This window comes from Protomyctophum bolini (genome assembly GCF_963924005.1).
Source record: "Protomyctophum bolini genome assembly, chromosome: 4".
NCBI lineage: Eukaryota > Metazoa > Chordata > Actinopteri > Myctophiformes > Myctophidae > Protomyctophum > Protomyctophum bolini.
In genome coordinates, this window is record NC_137865.1 from 11,756,518 (window position 1) to 11,763,328 (window position 6,811).

At 42.6% G+C, this 6,811-nt stretch overlaps 1 protein-coding gene across 4 annotated transcripts in view; it reads right to left on the bottom strand.

Annotated features, from left to right (window-relative positions):
* Positions 1-5,013, bottom strand: part of LOC308314288 (unconventional myosin-IXAb-like) — a 125,627-nt gene extending 120,614 nt beyond the window's left edge. For all 4 annotated transcript variants that reach the window (XM_080761830.1, XM_080761829.1, XM_080761831.1 and 1 more), the window contains exon 1: positions 4,707-5,013. The gene's annotated coding sequence lies outside the window, so the exon portion shown is untranslated. The remainder of the gene's footprint in view (positions 1-4,706) is intronic.
* Positions 5,014-6,811: the final 1,798 nt, after the last annotated feature.

Consider the following 6,811-nt stretch of genomic DNA (forward strand, 5'->3'; position numbering starts at 1 on the left):
AGTCTGAAAAGGTGGGTTTTCAGACTACGGCGGAAGATTGGGAGTGATGCTGCAGTTCTGACTGCAATGGGAAGTGCATTCCACAGTTTTGGAGCCAGAAGGGAGAAGAGTTTGGGACGTGTGGAGCGTTGTCCCGGCGTTTTTAGTGAGGGTACTTCCAGCTTCCCTGCGTTGGCTGATCTGAGTGAGCGGGAGGGTTTGTAGGGTTCGATCATACTTGCAAGATATGGGGGAGCCATACCTTTCGTTGCTTTGAAATGCCAGCATCAGAGTTTTGTATTCTGTGCGGGCAGCGACCGGGAGCCAGTGGAGGGAGCGGAGCAGGGGGGACATGTGAGAATTTTGGCTGGTTGAAGACCAAGCGAGCTGCGGCATTTTGGATCAGCTGGAGAGGCTTAAGTGCACATGCTGGTAGGCCACCGCAGGGACAACGCTAAAACCACCTTGACCCTTTGATGTGGTTAGGGCTTTAGACAGACAAACCATTTGGGAGATAAGCAGTACTTCTTTGAAAACCCTTTTTTGTTCAAAATAATGATCTGACCACTGATCAGCAAACATCAGATCATCAAACATGATCTGACCACGTGCTGATCAGCAAACACCTGACCACTACACTGATCATCAAACCCAAACTATAAGGTTTACTCTTTACATACTTGATACAAAACTACTACAGTATAGTCAGGTGAAACTGCTCTCAGTGCAAAGCAATGGAGACGAAACTCAACAGACGGCACATTATAGAATACCAACATGCAAATGGTGCAACAAGATTAACAGGTAATGTACACACACACACATACACTCGGTTAGGTAACTCCCAGCCGCACACACACACAAAGACAGTAAAACACATGCGCGCCACACACACTCTCTCCTGGCAGATGTGACATCAGCGTTGGTATTTTGTGAGAAGCGCCCGAGGCAGACAACGGCTCATGATGTGAGATGTGACCTTAATGCTCCTCTCTGTGCTGTTTGTTCAGGGTATATGCCACCTCTCAAAGACAAACAACAGGGAGATTGAGTATAGTGAGACTCCTAATTAACTTGTCAACATCAAGGTACTCAGTAGAGTCAGAGAAGCCAACAGTGGCACTGGGCTGTTCAGCACTACAAAGCTCAAGCGTGTGCATAGTAAACAAGGACTAATGCACGCCGTGTCTTATGTCTTATTAAAAGGCATTTCTCAAGAGTCAGACCGTCGTACCGCTTGCAAGTCAACTTTTTCATAGTGTTATGAAACCTAAACCCTCGATGTGATCTTTGACCTGCAAATACACATCACAACTAAACTTAAGTTGCTACAGTTTCCTGTGCTGATCAGGGCTGCCAACACCCCTCATGGGTCTCCCGCATTGTCATTTGGATTTCTCCTGGATTTGGTATCAAAGTCCCCAAATTCACCAGAACACAGGAACTTACATCTACTATGCATAATGTTTCCCTCCCTTGGCGGGTCTGGGCAGTGCATGCGATCATACAGAGATGTTCACTTAAATAATGAATGAATGAATGAATGAATGAAATGAATGAATGGTTATTATTAAAGATGGGTATTACATTTCTTCAGTCATCAAATCAATTTCTGTAGGCCAAAATGTTGCATCTTAATGGTGTGAAATTGTACCCATTATTTTCTAAGCAAGCCTGATAAAAGTACCAAACTCCCAGAATTCACCAGAACACATGAAATTACATCTACTTTGTTAAAAAAAAAGTTGCCGGGGAGGACCCCTTGGGAAGGACCCACACACACACACACACACACACACACACACACACACACACACACACACACACACACACAGGATTCTCACAGTCCAATGTTGGCAGCCCTGGTGGCGATGCTGTGAAGAACATAAAAGCATGGGTCTGCCTGTAAACAACTTCTCCAGTAGCGGAGATGTAATAGTGGACTGTCTGGGAGCTTAGACCAGTGGTCTGACTGAGCTCAGCCAGGCCTGTATCAACATGCCTGACACTCTCTACATTACAACAGTTGCTGTAGACGGTAGACCAGTGCTTCCCAGCCTAGGCCAGTGCTTCTCAAACTTTTTTCTCTCAGGTGACTCCTGGTCCTGTAAATAACTTTTTCATTGCATCGTTACTTTATAGCACCATATGTCATATTAACGACACGTAAATATGTAAATCTTTCCCTCTAAGAGATATATATATATGGCCATATTTTCGTCAGTGCCTTACCGGAAACTTTTGTCTTTTTTTTTTTACTATTTTGAAAAACATTTTAAAATTGTCAAAGTCAACAAAGTTTAGGGATAAGGGGTAAGGCACTGGCAACAATAGGGCCAATAGTATGCAACAAGGAAAACTTGAGAATATCTGTTTCCATTAGGATAGATTGAAAATAACTTGGCGTTAGACATCCCTATTCTGGGAGGAACATTCACCCAAAGCAGATCTACAAGCACACAACGTGATGCACGGAACACTGTTCTAGGCCCTTCGTTGGGGGAGGGCGGTCACCACAGGGGGCCTTACATTTTTAACATGACGCACAAAGTCATAACTGGCTTTCATCCACTGTCTGTTCTCAATTTGATATTAGTCCAACTTGTCATACAAAATCTATTATACTGTAACTTTAACCTAGCTAACAACTGCCACATGTGACAGCATTGTGAAGCACAGTAAGTATAACGAAATGTTTCAAAAAGAGTGATATAGCATGTTGTGAGCTTGTGGATTGGCTATACATCATAAGAGACGGGCTTAAGTGGTTGAAAGTGGTCTGAAAAACAAAAGTGGAAGTTGGAACTCAAATTTTGACAGCTGTAGGTTAAGTAAAGTAAAGAGGGGTAACAACTCCTACAAGGAAATGTACCTGATGGATACCTAATGAAGGTCGTTTAGACCGAAACATTGTAATAAACTACTGCTGTAAGTGAAACAATGTGAGCGACTTCCCTTTTTTTTTTAAAGCCCAAGTAATAATTTGCCGTAACAACGGTGTCAGTTGACAGATAAGGGTTCTGGTATCTGGTATTCTCAATAACTTCAAGAATGTACTGGCATAACAATCAGTGACTACTAGGAATTGGTTTTGGGGCAATAGAATAGAAACCACATGTGAGAAACATTAGTAAAATTATCATCGATACAATTATCAATATTCTATGCAATACTGCTTGCTTTTACTGTACAAGTAAAAGTAAGAGTAAAAGTAGTGACAGAATGAACTTCCTGCATTCAGCTGCATTAACAGAAACCAGTTGTGAAGGGGGTTCACAGCCACAGCGCCCAGAAAAACAGATGTGACAAATATCCTGAACCGAGTCATGATGACATCACATTGAACTTATTAATCCAAATGTAAGTGGATGAGACAGTCTGGTCCAATTGGACCAGATTTTAGGGCTTTTAGCTGACGCCCTACCCCTCATTCACAGTGTCAACCAGCCACCACACAGAATTACTTCAATTCGTACATCATCATCATAACGGCACAGTACAAGCCAAGGATCAGACCGTGACAACATCCATGAAAAGTTTCCACTTGAAAAGAAAACCGAGCATCCTCCTCAAACATCCCACTCTAACCTAACCATCACCAATGTCAGGCATCAGTAATACATGCAGCAGACCATTAAATAATACCAAACAGTAAACACTATAGTGCCAAGTGCTCCAAAGACACAGCCATTGCATTGCAATACACGTGAAAGGGCCCACAATGACGTTTCTCTCTCTCTCTCACACACACACACACACACATGCGCGCGCACACACACGCACACACACACACACACACACACACACACACACACACACACACACACTTTATGACAATGTCCACATAAGTAAACACACTGGGACAGAAAAAGAAATACACTATAGTCACTATACGTGAAAGGGCCCACAATTAATTGTCATACATACAGATAGATACATACTCTCTCCACTCACACACACACACACTGACACACCACACACACACACACACACACACACACACCCCTCCCTCCTGCGACATGGAATGCCAATGGTCTCCGGTATCCAAAGAACCTAATGCGTCACGTTTACTGCTGCTGCTGCTCGCCTTCTACCCCCCCCCCCCCCCCCCGCATAGAACGTGTGATACGGTCCATATGTTGAAACTGTGCACATCTGCAGGAGGCAGCGTCAGTCAGTCATACAAACATCTGTAACTTACGCCATGATTCTCTCTCGCTCGCATTATGTAGCCTCATGAAACGGCACGATGATGACACGCACGGCACGGGGGTTGAACTGGGTGGGGGGTGGAGAGCCCTTGGCCGCATAGGGTGCTGTAGGTTGCATTCTGTCTTTATTTTTGATCACATACATACATACAGGAGGCACAGCAGCACGACTGAACACAACACACGCTGCCTTTCGATGTGTCGACAATCACAGACTGTACAGTAATTGTACCGATCTGCAGCTGCTCAAACGTACAATGATTGACTCAGTCCCGCTGTCAGTGTTGAAAATAAGACTATATTGTGCGAAAAACCAGCTACCGTAAAGACTGCAAAGAAGACAGCGGTCTGCATTCTGAAGGGGTTTGACATTCCCTCCTCTATCATGGAAGGAACACCGAGAATAAAGGCTGCAGTCTGTGCTGCTACTGCTGCAGAAAGGAATCACGTTAATATTAGCCTACATGAGCTGTCATTGAGTGATTGTTGGAACAAAACAAACGGTGTGTTATTTACCTCCCCAACAGTTGCTTGCTTGTATATCCACTCCTCTCCACGCCAGCTCTCTCCCTCTCTCCTTCTCTCTCCACTGTGTGTACCGTTTCTCCTTCACCAAACAACTATACTCCTTATTTATGTCTTATTATAAAAAAAACTACGCGTCTTAGCGTCCCGTAGCCATGATATCCACAGTTCCGTACGTTGTCCTCAACCCTGATAGTAGAATATTCTCTCATCCGTGGCACGGTGAATATAATCCAGTTCTTTCTCCAGGGTTCTGTGTGTTTTTCAGTGCTCGCAGCTCCCTCCGTCACCTCCTCTCTCCGACAGCAGCACAGTTTCTCGAGCGTTTTTTCCTCTCTCTTCATTCGCTGTAATCGGTGATCTTCGGTGAACGCGCGCGGCGCGCTCTCGTAGGGTGAGCGATGGCGATTACGAGCGCGCGTGTGTGGTGTGTGTATGTGACTGTGTGTGTGGGGGCAGGGGGGGACGTTGCCTATAATTAATTAGTAGTGTCAGTTGAATTAATCATTTACATATTTTCAAAATAGAGCACAATCAGGAACAGTTTATTGGCAGAATGTTCAGAATCAGGATTTCACATTCTACACAAATATCACAAAATAATCAACACATAGCCTTGGGGGGAAATGTAGAAGGATCCTTTGTTTTAAGGTTAAATGATTTGAGTGTTTTGTTTTGAGCACAATAAAATAGGTTATACTAGAAATTAGAATGTCATAAATGTACAATTTGGAGGGTTTTGTTTTACATTGTATTTCAGACATTTATATATTTTTACATGAATGTTGAGCACTGGTGTTGTTGTTGTTGGTTTGTCCTGTATCTGTCTTGTATCTGTTGTCTGTCCTGTCTTATGTTCAAAAAACTTAAATAAAAATACTTGAATAATAACAATACTAGAAATTAGAAAAACAATTGAACAGGAAGATCAATTGGCTCATTTTGCATGAATATGACTGCATACAAATCAGATTCTATTTTTCAATTTTGAAGCATATGAAATGTCAATGTTGTCAATGTCAATGTTGTGTTATCATCAATGTAGGCCTAACTATAGCCACAATTTACTCTGATTTTGCACTTCTCTGGAAAATAAGTCTGCTATATGTTATGCATGCATATTCCATAAACCCCATATAGGCCTATATAACACATTATGCAAGAATATCTGCTGGATCCTAAATTGATGAGTATAACAAAAACAAAAGCAGTGTCTCTGCTCAGCACACATACATGTCTGTCTGATGTAATCTGCTGCAAACTAGCAGAATTAAATAAATAAAAGGGGCATGTGTAAAATGCCTTATCCCCCACTTCAGGTTAGACCAGATGGTCTGTAGAGTGCTGCGTTTTACTGGTACACACATCATTTTGACATTTAATTTAACTGGAATGGGGGTACGTGCCTGTCATAATAATAATAATGATTAATTACAGTGGTGGAAAGTAAGCAGGCCTAAGTAAGCTACATTTAATTAAAGGAACTACAACATGCATTTTACTGTTTTTTATATTTATTATCATATTGTTTATGTCCCTCAAACGTATTTCTAATGGTTTGAGCCTAAATCACCACTTTGATATAACCAGTCCATGTCATTTCTGTCTGGCTTCTGAAGCCGTTTTAGCTGCAATACCACAATGTCCTGATGTGGTGGGGGGCGCTGTGCATGAAAATAATTTTCTCTGCCACACCCTCATCACAGCTACTCCCCTCCCACATCTTTGACTCATCATAATAAGGCCCACCCCCTCCCCAGAGTCCCCTCCCACAGTCTCCAAAGACAGAATGCAAATTTGGAACTAAAGAGAGGCATGGGATTATACAAAGTAGGGAGATCATGTACCTGTCATGTACCTATGACATCACGAGTAGCACAAAATCAGTTGGCCTGTTGTGAGACCACTGTAGCTGTAGGCCTACATCATGTATTTCATCCATTTAGACCACTGTAGGCCTACATCATGTATTTTATCCATTTAAAATCTACAAGCTCACAATGCGCTGGATCGCTTTTTATACATTTGAAATTTTGAAATGGGACATTCTGCAAAATGAGTACTTAAGCCTACGACTTTACCTTCAGGCCTACTTT